Source organism: Pinus tabuliformis, chromosome 3_1 (assembly GCF_031772625.1).
Source record: "Pinus tabuliformis cultivar Carrire ecotype Pingquan chromosome 3_1, CPIR1, whole genome shotgun sequence".
In the NCBI taxonomy this organism is placed as follows: Eukaryota; Viridiplantae; Streptophyta; class Pinopsida; order Pinales; family Pinaceae; genus Pinus; species Pinus tabuliformis.
Genome location: NC_142301.1, coordinates 887,190,218 through 887,204,656, shown reverse-complemented (window position 1 = coordinate 887,204,656; position 14,439 = coordinate 887,190,218). Strand labels below are relative to the sequence as shown.

At 38.0% G+C, this 14,439-nt stretch overlaps 1 protein-coding gene across 1 annotated transcript in view; it reads left to right on the top strand.

Annotated features, from left to right (window-relative positions):
• The first annotated feature begins 262 nt into the window (after positions 1-262).
• The window catches only part of MED31 (SOH1 family protein), a 105,603-nt gene continuing 91,426 nt past the window's right edge, over positions 263-14,439 (top strand). The window contains exon 1 of the mRNA XM_089412182.1: positions 263-919. The gene's annotated coding sequence lies outside the window, so the exon portion shown is untranslated. The remainder of the gene's footprint in view (positions 920-14,439) is intronic.

Sequence of the window (14,439 nt, the reverse complement as noted above, 5' to 3'; positions counted from 1 at the left end):
TCAAACTTCTTTTATTACACCAACCTTTTAGTACTATACAACCCATATGATAAAAAGTTCGACTTTAAACTCTACAAAATTAAATAAAATAAAAAATAAATCAACTTATACGTGGATAAAAAGTTCGACTTTAAACTCTACGAAATTAAATTAAATAAAAACTAAATCAACTTATTTGTAGATTTTGAGATGTGACAGTTAAAAATGGAAAATACCGGTAGAATAGCCGTGAAATTTAACTACCCTATAACCTCCCTCCATGAAAATAAAGAAGAAATTCAAATAATCGTTGGTAAAAGAGGGAACCAGGGCAAAGTGTTGGAATATATCGAGGGGGCAGGGTTTCGAAGGCCGAAGACACTGGTGGAGATCTCGAGGAAGGCATAAAAACACGGAGACATGCACTACAAGAACTTGAGTTCGGTCGGTGAATTTGATCCCTGCAAATGCTATTGAATAGGTGACGGTGATTGCCGTACAGGCACCCAGACCAACATGATAGACCAGTTGTTTGACGCCTACACTGGACAAGCTCCTCTTCACAGGAAATTTGATATGTCAATGTTATTTTGACGGGATGCTGGCATTTAGAAACTTGTTGATGCCCACAAATTCCGGCGGTAAAAGGTCTTCTGCAACAAAATTAAAGCATAAATAGGGCATGATTCTTAGGACAGAGAAGCCAAATTGTGGTGAACCAGACTCCAACATAAATATGAAGACGCTACTCCAGTAGCTTTACAATGCCCTGATAAGCCACTCACAGACATTGCCTGAGCAGAAACGTTCAACCAGATTCGAAGACGCGATTTAGACCTCGTGGAAGACGATTGGTGCAATAAAAGCGGCAGGAGGACGGTTCAAAGTCGTTGCATTGGGGCACGAAACAGGCCAGAATATTTTGTGCGGTCCTAAAAAGGTTGGATTGATAGAGTTTAAAATTTTGAAAGGGTTAATGTTCTGTTCGAGTATTTATGCGTAAATAGTGTTGAATTCTCAAACCAAAATTTATACATAGGAAATACGACATTTACCGTTCTCAGACCAAAAAATTGACAAAGGAAATATAACATGTACCAGAAATAAGAGTATTTGTGAATTATGGCATTTGTGAGTTGTTTGCTTTGTTCATTGGAAGTGCTTGTAAAAGTTTGGTGGATGAGATAGTATACTGTAGTTTTGAGCCTGTCATTGGCTGAAGAGATTTAGCGACCAAACCGAGAGTTTATCCCCGAAAGGCAAAAAAAATTGAAGGTAGGAATTAAGGAGAAAGAAAGGAATACTATTGACGAGGTCAGACGAAGATGAGGATGATCTTGATGGTGGGAAAAGCTGGTGACACTTCCTTATTTTGAACTGTGAAGCCCCCAAACAGGGGAGCACTCAAACGTTTGCTTAACATGGAAAAACTGTCTACGAGAATTTGGTGGATTAGAAGGTTTGATTAACATGGAAAAATTATTAGGAGAATTTAGTGGATAAAAAAGTTTGCTTAGCATGGACAACTCTCTAGGAAAATTTAGTTGTATTCACAAATTCTATCTCTATGAGGCTGAGGACAACTTGACGAAACACCCATGGGAGTTCTAGATTTGTTGGAGGAATAATCTGAAATCTATACAATTTTTCATCCATTTTGGTACTTTTTCTGGGGTGAAGGATCAGAGCTGTGGACTTGTATCGAACATCTTCGGTGCCAATCCCAAATTCTGTAAGGATGGGTTGAAATTGAAAATTTTCACTTTTGAAGGAAAAAAGTGTTATTTGGGGTCATAAATTTTGCCAAAACAATTTAGCAGTTTTGCCCAGGCGTTGAGTGTTGAAAACATAGTTCCTATGAGAAAATTATGCCCTTATAATTACTTTGACCACCATAGTGCCAAATGGAGCTATTCCTATGAGAAAATTATGCCCCTTATAACTTGAATATTGCTTTGACCACCATAGTGCCAAATGAAGCTAGCTGCAATATCTCATACATATGGAGGTTATTAGGGCATGTTTCATAGCCTATTCCTATGAGAAAATTATGCCCCTTATAGCTTGACTATTGCTTTGACCACTATAGTGCCAAATGGAGCTAGCTGCAATATCTCATACATATGGAGGTTATTAGGGCATGTTTCATAGCCAAACACTGTGAAGTAGTAGGATATCAGGGCAGAGCAAAAGAAGTAGGCAATCTTGTAGTAACCTATTCAAGCCACAATGTATATCTACTCCATAGCAACTGATTATATTTCTTTGTATTTTGTACTATGAATCTGAGATAAGGCAGAATCCATATTTCTTGCTAGAGTTTTGTGTTCAATGTGTTAATTTCGTGCACTTTTGACAATTGTAGTTTTGGTCTTCTCTTCTCTCTTCTTTCTCGTGAAGAGATTAGTATGCGTCTAATATTATAACTTGACCATATGTAATCAATACACAATAAAGTATACCTTATTGTCATTGCAGTAGCTTATTGAAATCTAATGTGATGAGCTGTCTAGTGGAATGTCTATAGCAGTTTCCGTACATATTGCTATCATAGCGGTTTTCTTTGATCTTTTTGTTGATTAGTTGTAGGATCTAGATATTGGCATAAGGTGAGGAATGTAATGGAATGTCCATAGCAGTTTACGTAGCATATTGCTATCATAGCGGTTCTTTGACCTTTTTGTTGATTGGTTGTAGGATCTAGATATTGGCATAAGGTGAGAAATGTAGTGAACCCTGGCATTGGTGGATGAATATCATTGGTGGATGAATATCATAGCGGTTTTCTTTGATCTTTTTGTTGATTAGTTGTAGGATCTAGATATTGGCATAAGGTGAGGAATGTAGTGAACCCTGGCCATGGTGGATGAATAAGGATGACTTGGGGGAGAGATTCATAGCGGTTTTCTTTGATTTTTTTGTTGATTAGTTGTAGGATCTAGATATTGGCATAAGGTGAGAAATGTAGTGAACCCTGGCATTGGTGGATGAATAAAGATGACGGGGAGAGATTTGCAAGGTTGGGAGTGGAGTCTCTGATATTGTAGTCTGCTAGGGTAATTTTGCCCTAGATTTTGACCAATTTTATTCTTCTTGTACAACAATAAATCTAACAGTGCACTCCTACCACTGATACCACAGTACAGTGTTATGATTATTCACCCAAGGTTTTCTTGATAATTAACCTTTCTTTTCCTATTACAGTAGTTAATTTTGATTCACAATTGTCAAGTTATCTTCAGTGATTACAGTGAACAGAGATATCTGAATTATAAAACAACAATACCATAGTCCCTTACTGATGAGACCTATGAACTACATGTTAAATCCAATTTTCACCCAAGGTTTTCTTGATAATTAACCTTTCTTTTCCAATTACAGTAGTTAATTTTGACGCACAATTGTCAATTTGTCTTCAGTGATTACAGTGAACAGAGATATCTGAATAATAAAACAACAATACCATAGTCCCTTACTGATGAGACCTATGAACTACGCGTTAAATCCAATTTCACAATACCAGAAGACCAATCCATAGTCCCTTTACTGATGAGACCTATGAACTACGCGTTAAATCCAATTTCGCAATACCAGAAGACCAATCTTAAATGAATTCTGTTTCCTACACTTCCTGGGTTTTATGCTATCTAAGAAGTCAATTCTGAACCTGTTACAGAGTCAGCTTTACCCCAATCTGCCTCCTACCTGACTACGCCCTTCTACTGGAGGATCTGAATTGCTGACAGTCCCAAATTGCAGGAAATGTATTTGATGGCCTGTACAGGACTTTTCTCCACAGATCAAAGGGAAAACAGTCTCGGTGCTCACCTTAAAACTCCCGCAACTTGGAAAGCCTTCTTGATGCTCAACCGAACAGGTTCTGCTTCAGGCAACTCAAATTTGAACGGTGTTTAGGCTTAGAAATCCTCTGACAAGTGCCGAGTCACTTTTTTGCTATCTTTTAAGACTCCAACCTACCATTCGCTTTAAGACCCCAACCACTTTTCTTGATGCTCAACCAAACAGGTTCTGCTTCAGGCAACTCAGTTTTGAATGGTGTTTAGGCTTAGAAATCCTATGACATGTGCCGAGTCACTTTTTCGCTATCTTTTAAGACTCCAACCTACCATTCGCTTTAAGACTCCAACCTACCATTCGCTTTTGGGCTTAGCTTGCTGAGATAATTGCAAGGCTCAATCTACGATAAACGATACCCAAAAAGACAGACAAGGATCTGTTTGACTGGACAAGAATTAGTCTAGTAAATTTGCTGCCTTCCAGAGATCTTTCCTGTGCCAGAACAGGAGCAAATCCACGAGACCCTTTTAATAGCTCTGCCTATGCCCAGACAGAATCTCACTCTTAGGAGCACAGAAAATTTCTCTGCCCTTTTCCAAACATCGCTCTCCAAAGATACCTCGCAGACCAGGAAGGAGATCTCACTACAGATGGGAACCAGTTCAAAAAGAAAAACTCTGAAATTTTGTGGCCCAACCAGGAACCCTTTGTCCCCAAAATAAACAGAAATTATCTCAGAATTTCGTTCCTCCTTCAAGGGATTCCTGTGCCTAGAACAGAGAGAAAAAGGGAGACTAAAGAAAAATAAGATTATCAACTAGGGTGGAATCTTTCACCACCAAAATTGATAGGAGAGAAGGGGTCTTAAAACCCTCAGAGCCTTAGGCTCAAGAAAAACAAAGATAATGATTCAATCCAATGATGATTCAAATGAATCCAATCCTCTTGAATTTATAGATTTCTTTGAGGGGCTTTCCTTCCTTAATTGATTGAGTAAACTTTACTCCAAGCTCCAACTTTGGGTTTCTTTGCCCAGCTGCACCAAAACTTGCCAAACAATGGGAATTTTGGGGTTTCCCCCCTTTATGGAGGACTATTGCCTACGGGGATTGATAGGCTATTTCGTCCCATGTCTGTTTATCAGATACAAAGCAACGAAGATATCCTTCCAAACATATGTTTACTATCTCAGTTTGCCCATCAGATTGAGGATGATAAGATGAACTATGAGCTAACTGAGTACCAAGACAAGAAAATAATTCTGTCCAAAAATTTCTAGTGAAAATGGGATCTCTGTCACTTACAATAATCTTTGGGTTTCCATGTAGCTTTTGAATTGTTTCCATAAATGCAGTAGAAACTGTACTGGCTTTAAATGGATGTGATAATGCACAAAAGTGTGCATACTTGGTAAGTCTGTCAACTACCACCATGATGACACTCTTTCCCTCAGACTTGGGTAAACCTGTGATAAAATCCATTGAAACCTCTTCCCAACGTTGGCTTGGAATGGATAAAGGTTGTAATAGACCCGGTGTCTTAATTGTTTCAACCTTATTTTGTTGGCAAACCAAACATTCCGCCACAAACTTTTGAATATCTGATTTAAGGCCATCCCAAAAAAATTCCTTCTTAACCCTGTGGTAAGTTTTTAAAAATCTTGAGTGGCCTCCTAAGGGAGAAGTGTGCAATTCCATAAGAATCTTTTGTTTTAGCTGGGAATTCTTACAGAGGTATAAGCGATCTTTGTACCATAATGAATCATTTTGCCAGCTAAATGTATCAGACGTACTGGAATCTTGTTGTAACTTTCGAATAAGTGCCCACACTTCTTCGTCATTCTTCCATTCCTCCCTTGCTTCGTTTATCCAATCTGGTTGGATAATAGAAATGGCACACAACAATGCTTTCACATCCTCATCCTTTCTTGAGAGTGCATCTGCCACCACATTTTGCTTCCCTTTTTTGTAGATGATTTCAAAGTCATAACCCAACATCTTTGTGACCCACTTTTGTTGCTCTTCTGTAAAGTTTTGTAGATGTTCTATGCTAAGAGCAATTTCACTTTTCTCACAGCAATCATACAAGTAGATAAGCAAAATGCAGATAGAACATATAAGCAGATCTTACAGAAGACAAATCAGAAACAAGAAAAATGTATGTGTTTGTTTCAGCGGTCAACAGGATGCTTCAACCAGCAAAGTCTCCTTTGGTCAGCCAGCCCAGCATGTGTCACAACAACCCTCCAACCAGTAGATGAGTCAACCCAAGTCAGTTCTACAAAAGTCAACGCTGTCCTGAAAAGTCAACGCAGGGGCAGCAAGCTAAAAGTCAACGCAGCAGCAAAACGGTCAACCCTTTGACCTCGATTTTTGTGCCAGGTAGTATGGCCTTCAAAAATCGAACCTCCCACAAGTTTTCAGCTTGTTTGGACCAAGCGTTGACCAAAGTCAACGCTGGTCAAACTTCTGCGAAACCCTAGCAGCAGAAAAATCTTCTTCGTCCTTCCCACGTGTGGCTGAAATTCGTCCTCCAGGTAGCTCGTACTTTTTAGGATGAGAGAGGAAGATGTGAGTTGTTTTTGTGATCAAATTCTCTCCAACTTTCCTGTATATATATATCCATCAATGAGGGTGTGTGACACATCTGTTGGGCATGTGAGCCTACATTACAAAACTGGCTGACCTTTGCACATATAATTTATTAAGAATAATAAATTCAAAATATAAGTTCTGCTCATCGGATTAAGACTATTTTTATATGGATTTTACACCTCTCAGAAAGAGGAATCCAACAAAAATATTAGCCTCTTAATCTGAGCATCAGAACATGGAGTTTGGACCTAGTTGTCCAAATTTAACATCTTCAGAGGATAATCTTTGTTCTAAAAAGTATTTAAGGCTATCATGATCCGTTTTTACCTTGAAGTGTCTTCCCATTAGGTAGGGTCGCTATTTCTTAAGTGCATGGAGTATGCCAACATTTCCTTCTCATAAATAGCTTTGCTTAAAAACTTTCCCTTGATTGGACGACTTTCAAAAGCAATAGGTCTTTCATCTTGCATTAGAACAGCACCAATTCCATTTCCTGAAGCATCACATTCTACAATAAAGGTTTTTGTGAAGTCCGGTGTAGCTAAGACCGGTGCTTGGCACATTGCCTCTTTAAGATGTTCAAAGGCCTTTGTTGTTTCCGGAGTCCATGAAAATGCATCTTTCTTCAATAATGTTGTTAGAGGTGCTGCTATTCTCCCATAATTTTTAACAAACTTGCGATAATACCCTGTCAACCCGAGAAATCCTCGCAGATGCTTTATGGATGTGGGGATTTTCCATTCCTTAATGGCTTTAATTTTGCTAGGGTCTACCTTAACTCCTTCATGAGAAACAATATGACCCAGATATTCCACCTTCTGGACTCCAAAGAAACATTTGGATCTTTTTGCATATAATTGTTTCTCCTCCAATAGTTGTAGCACCTTGTCAACATGTTCAACATGATCCTTCCAAGACTTGCTGTAGATTAGTATATCATCAAAAAATACTAACACAAATTTTCTAAGGAATGGTTTGAAAATTGAATTCATCAAACCTTGAAATGTTGAAGGTGCATTGGTAAGGCCAAAATGCATGACCAAAAATTCATAATGACCCTCATGAGTTCTAAATGCTGTTTTCGGAATGTCTTCAATCTTCATTCTAATTTGATGATATCCTGAACGAAGATCCAACTTGGTGAAGTAAATTGATCCATGCAATTCATCCAGTAATTCATCAATGACAGGAATGGGGAACTTATCTTTAATAGTGAGCTTGTTGAGCTCCCTATAATCCGGACACATGCGCCATGATCCATCCTTCTTGTGCACCAATACTATTGGAGCAGAGAAAGAACTTTGACTCGGTTGAATTATACCAGCCTCTTGCGTTTCTGCAACCATACGTTCAATTTCACTCTTTTGGACATAGTGATATCTGTACGGCCTGATGTTTGGAGGAACACTTTCTGGAATCAGATGAATAGCATGATCATGATCACGCATAGGTGGGAGACCTTTGGGAGTCTCAAATACCTTGGAATGATTGTCCAAGACTTTTTGGAGATCTGGAGAAATAGATGATTCCAATGTGGAAACATCTAGTGAACATAATTGTGCAATTACACCTCTTTGTTCCTTTTTTAGAAGCTTTGTCATACCATTAGAGCTGATTATCTTTCCTGGTTTCCCTGTAATACCCCTTAATTCAACTTCCTTTCCTTCCGTAGAAAATTTGATGAAAAGTTCTTGAAAATTAAAAGCTATTGTACCCAAGGATTGTAGCCATTGGACTCCTAGTACAACATCAGCACCTCCCATTGGAATGGAAAGCATTGGGCTAGTCAATACATAGTCTCCCATGGATAGCTTGATATTATGGCACTTTCCAGAGCAGTTTATTGTTCCTCCATTTGCAATCATCACTTGACACTCTGGTGCTGGATATAGGAAGCAATTCAATTCTTTTGCTACCTTACAATGAATAAAATTGTGGGTGCTTCCTGAATCAATCAATACTATTACCTTTTTCTTCTTGATTTGTCCTTGTATTTTGATGGTTTGAGGAGTGGTAATTCCTGCCAATGCATTACAAGATATGGTCAGATTTATTTGTTCTTCATCTAGACTTTGTTCCTGGAGTATATCCTCTTCTTTTGACCTTTCTTGCTCCTTTTCTTCTTCCTCTTCACAATCTATGTAGAATAATTTCTTCTCAGCACACTTATGACCTTTAGTGTACTTGCTATCACAACTGTAACAAAGCTCTTTTGCTCTTTTTTCTTCCAATTGTTGTGGTGTCAACCTTATAGGTTGTGGAAGACTAGGGGCAACAACACTTCCATCTTTATAGTTGTGAGTGGTATGCTTCCTGGTTGCCATAATTTTGCTTTCCATTTTTCTTGTTAACCTGAATGCCTTCTCTAATGAATCCGGTTCCCAAAGGCGAACATCATGTTGGATATTATCCTTTAAAGACCCTATGACACATCAATCCTATGCTCCTCTGGAATATCTTTACCCTTATGTTCAATTTTTGGAACTCCTCAATGTGCTCCATTATTGAACCCTTTTGTTTGAGACTTATCAGTTGGCTAAAAAAAGTGTTGCTTTTTGTATCCTCATAATGTGCTATCAATTCTTCTGTAAAAATTGCCCAAGTGATAAATTGTTTACGAGAGCAAAGCCATTGATACCATACAAACTGATTTGGTTCCAAATATAAAGTTGCCATACGTACCTTTTGTGTGTTTTGCACATTATTGAAATCGAAGAATTCCTCCATCTGTAATATCCATGTGGCGGGATCCTTGCCATCAAACTTCCTCATATCAATTTTTGGAACATGGTGAGTCTTCGATCCAACATTAGAGTCTATGGAATCATGATTAACATTTCTTTTGTTCTCATCATGAGTTTCCTTTAGTACTCTTTCACCCTTAGTGACCATTTCTTATAGCAACTTATTCATATTTATCTTCAATTCTTCCATCTTATCATCCATGCCATCAATTTTAGTGTCCATGCCATTCACCTTAGCTTCCATGCCATCCATCTTAGCTTCTACGCCTTTCTTTAAACAGTCCATCTTAGCTTCTACACCTTTCTTTAAACCATCCATCTTAGCTTCTACATCTTTCTTTAAACCATCCATCTTAGATTCTGTTCCTTTTTGTGCAAGGGACAGTTGTTGCACTTGGTCTTGTAATTTTGATATATCATGTTGCATTTCTTCCTCTTCTTCATGAGTCATGCTAGAGCTTTCAGGTTCCTTACTAGGTGTTTGCATTTTCTTTCCTCGGGGCATCAGTTACCGATAATAATGCTCTACTATGCCCTTTGAAATCCTTCAAAATAAATTTTCAAACCAAGCTTAAGCAAAAATTTAAGAAAATCTACACACCTTTTTTCACTTTGTAGGAGCTTGATATTGCCTCTGAATTTCTGAGTTGTAGTAGCCCTCTGTGTCTTCTTTCCAATGCCACAAGTCTGACCCAAATTGGATTCTCCAAGGAAGAGTTATGTGAAATCTCCCACAGTGACTTGCTTATAGACTAGTTCAGTAGAGTGAACTTGTACGACGTGCCACGAGTCACTGTTTCAACCTTTGGATCTGAAACATGCATACAAGAAACTACAGTCCGTCCTCTTTCTGTACCTTCTTACGAAATTTCAATCCGATCCCCAAAGAGAAAGTTATGATGATTTTCCCTAGGTCACCTGTTTTGAATGTAATTCAGGAGTCTGCAAAAAGACCAACTTCCTCAAAGCATATCTCCGCAAATATCGCGCGAAAAGATCTGAAATTCGGACCCAAGGTTCAGCGTGATTTCTTCACAAATGGGTTTTTTTGCGACCTCTGAAACGTCAAAGAAAAAAAGTTATAGCGAAAATGCCACGATGACCTGTTTGGAGCAGCGAAACCCTAGAATCCAAAGCTCTGATACCAAATGTTATGAAACCAGCTCAAGAAAAGATAGAAAAGATAGATCAACGCCTTAGAATTCAGTCTCTTCGAGGGGGCAACCTCCTTTACATTACATAAATGAACAATTCTTGGATGATTCAAATGACAAAACCTCCTTTCTATATATAGGAGTCTAAGGAGTCACAATATAATCCAGCCGACCTAACAATAATAATATAAAGCCACAAAAATAACAATAGAGGGATTCTATGGGGCACAGTAATAACAATATGGGGGCAATAGGGGCACAACAATATTAATAAGGGGTATAACTACAATAGTAATGGGGTAATCACTAGTATTATAGGGACCCAACACATAGGCTATTTTTTCTCGGGGACATTACAAATATCGAGTATGGCAATATTAATGTTAACTCTAGAGAGCAAAAGTATGAACCCTTATGGATCATGCCATTTCCAACGAGCATGTTGGCTTTAACGGTAGACTTGAAGACAAAGAAGAATGATAGAAAGAAATGGGGAGCTCTAGTAACACATCTTCCTAGCTTTTGTACAAAGTCGAAGCCAACATAGACATCAAGCACTATTAAGGTGGGGTTGATGTAGTGAATTTGAATCACTGGTTGCAACAATTAGAAGTCTATTTCAATGTGAATAACCTATGGGAGGAACACAAGATATCATTTGCCTCATTGAAGCTATAAGGTTGTGCCTAAACTTGGTTAGAAAGCTATACAAAGACATTTGATTGGAGGGTTCCACCAATAACTAAAAGGGCAGTGTTTAAAGGTGTTTAAAGATTTCATCTCTGGTAGTGGGCTAAAATATTCACTAAAGATTTCATCAAGTGGTAACTAAAATATTCACTAAAGATTTCATCAAGTGGTAGTGGACTAAAATATTCACTGGCATTGTTAATGACACAATGGAGGGAAAAAGTATACATTGAGTTCAAAAAACAAATCTTTTAGTTGGGAATATCATTAAGTATTTGGGTGTTATACATGATGATTTAAGGTGAAGTGCTGCCCTTGAAGCTTATAACCATTGAAGGAGCCTGTGTGAAATCACAATATTTGGAGATGGACAACCAAAAAGGATATTCAAATAGTTTTGTTGCAACAAAATCTAGCACTTCCAAATGATGTAAATTCCTAGGCATCATGGGGCTACCCATTGTTAGCTCTTCCTCTCTCTTTAGGTTGCCTCTTTTACAACTCAAGGGGGGGTTTCCCTAATCATAGGATTGCTAAGGATATGGAGTGGAGGCTTTAGGTGATGTATAAAGGGTCTCTCTTTTTTAGGTTGCCTCTTCTACAACTCAAGGAGGGGTTTCCCTAACGATAGGATTGCTAAGGATATGGAGTGGAGGCTCTAGGTGATGTATAAAGAGTAAGCCTTAAATAAAGAATAGGTTGTAACATATAATCAAAAGCAAGGAAAAGTGAATGAAAGGAAAGGAAGAAAAGAGAAAAAGAATTGGGATGATATGTGACTAGTGGCTATTAATCTATGGTGTAATGGTCATGAAATATAACATAAGTGAAGGAATTAGTGTGTCACATTCAACTACCTTGGATGGCTATATGGTGAAAAGGGCTTGTTTGCCACATTAACCTTTGGGATTGATGAACATGTTTATACATGTAATGTCCACTTCTAATTAAATTGCCTAAGGGAGGATGTAATTTCAAATAGCCTATTCACCTTAGATAATACATCGTCTTTATTTTGTTTAAACATAATTCTTGAGGCAACATTCATCTATTTGTGGAAATAAGGGTTTTCTGAGGGAGAAATTTTGTGGTATTAAGGCTCAATGGCTTTATTTAGGCAACGAGGGGCTAATCTGTAATAACGTAGTCCTGTTGAAGGCATTTCCAGGGATAATGAGGGTCAACAAGTGAAGTCCGGGCAACGAACAACCTTGAAACCTTATTTGAGGCATGCGACCCACCTTGAAGAGTCTTTTTGTGGTAGAAAAATTGTTTAAAGGGTAAGTCTTTGGGGTGGCAAAGTAGCCCTGGGGCCAAATTTGAGTCAACCACCCATCTTCAAATGCTAGCACAGGAAGTATGAGGTTAATTTGGACAACATATTACCAAAGGAACCCTTTGTGGAAGTGAGGGCTTGCTTAACTTTTGCTAAGGTTGCAGACTACCCTAGAAGGGTTCTTTATGACAATGGCTAATTTGTAAGGTCAATTTTGAGGACAAAAAATCATTCTCAAAGTTTTGTTGAGGTTAGCTGGTTTGTATGAGGTGGAAACTATGGTAGAAAACCACTATGGTAGAAAACCCTTTTGAGGTCTGGTTTGGAGCAACAAAGGACTATTTTTGGGAGTGTGGGCTAGTTCAAGGTTTGTTGGAGCAGTGGCTCACATTTTCTAAGGAAATCGATGGACTAGTGCTTGATTTGGGCAACAAGGTAGGTTTGTGGTAGCAATTGGACTATGGCAACAAAGAGGTAGTGAAATATGGTTGATCCTTGAGGCTAGTTGTAAGGACAGACTAAGAGTAATTGGATAATAGGGTTTTCTAATGCATTAGCAATTGTTATATATCTAAAATTGTAGTGTGAAATTTGGAAGGACCATGGGTTTATAACTCATTATGTATTGCTGGATCGGTTTCATGTATTATACGAGTTGTTGGTGGAATTAAATGTTGGTTACAATATTTATTGTATTAAATATTGTTTCTATTTGCAAAAATTGAAAGAACACTGTGATACTAGTTAGAATACAAATCTTGTGATGTGCTCTTTTCAAACCTAAGGGCAATTTTTCCTTAAGGGACATTACAATGGTATTAGAGTTGACTTTCTTGCCAACTTGGAGGGTTTATTTGAAAAATGTTGTAACAGGAATTAGTTCCCCCATTACGGAAGGAGTACAAGTTTTTCCAAAAATTTGAAGATCATAGCAAGAACCTAACAAAAGGATAGAACGGGCTAGAGCATGGGCGGAGGCACACCCAAATTATTTTACATTACCAACACTTGTAAAATAACTAGCACCTTCTAACAAGGATTGGATGGGTGCGAGGCCAAAATTGAACAGACACAATGCTTATTGGTGGATATCACTAGTGGCTTTGTAATGTCTGAGCAACAACCCCAACCTATAACATTGCCCAACAAGAAATCAACAATGGAAGATGAACTTAGAATCAAAGCCAGTTTAATCTTGAGGGCAACTGATATTCTAAATGATATTGGAGGTCCTACTTCCTTCAATTGAACACGAAATATCTATGATAGAAAAGGATATGGAAGGGGCTCAAACCTATGTACCTTCTTCTTCTTTACCTTCTTAAGAAAGCAACATAAATGAAGTAGATGTTGGGTTTCAATTAGTGCGTGATGTTTCTTGATCATCAGAAGGGAATACTTTGGAAGAATAAAAAACAAGTTCTGTATTGCCATCAGATGCAAGCAAAGAGTTTGAAAATATGTCTTTGAAGGACGTAATGATCAGTGGATCTCAAAATATGGATATTGATCTTGGCTCTATCCCAAATCCATTTGATGGAGTTGAAACTATCAACCATGATATTATAGATATGGGTGCCACTAGACAACTTAAAATTGAAGAGATTGTTATCGAGGTCCAAAATTCTCAGATGGACAGTGCTAAGCCATTCACATCACTAGATGAAACAGAGTGGCAAAGTAGATAATGAGCTAGTTACAACTCAACCCAGTGTGTCTCAAACACAGAGTAACTGTGCTGCTTATAAAAGAAAAAATTGGTCCTCCTTGGCATGATCATGTAAAAGAGACCATGATCATAAATAAGGTTGAAATAGACACTACATTGCCATTTGAATTAGTTAAAGAGGCAGTTACCATGTTTAGAGGAATAGTTGATTAGAAATCACAAAGAATTTTGAACATGGATAAACATCAGTTTGTTGAGGCTGAGCTTCATAGGATGCAAAAAGAGTGCCTTGAGTTAAAAAAACAACTTACTGCAATAGAAGATGTGAAAGCCTAAGCTCTGAAGAAGTTAGAGAACACAAAAAGGCTCATAGATGATTTAATACTGAATTTGGAGAGAACAAAGACTACATAACAACATGAAACACAAGACTGTGAACTTGCAAGGTTAAGAGTTGAGAAGATGGAGAAAGGTGTGACAAACAAAGTAAGTGTTGCTTGGAAGGCACAACTGGAAGTTGCAAAAGGGAGGCATG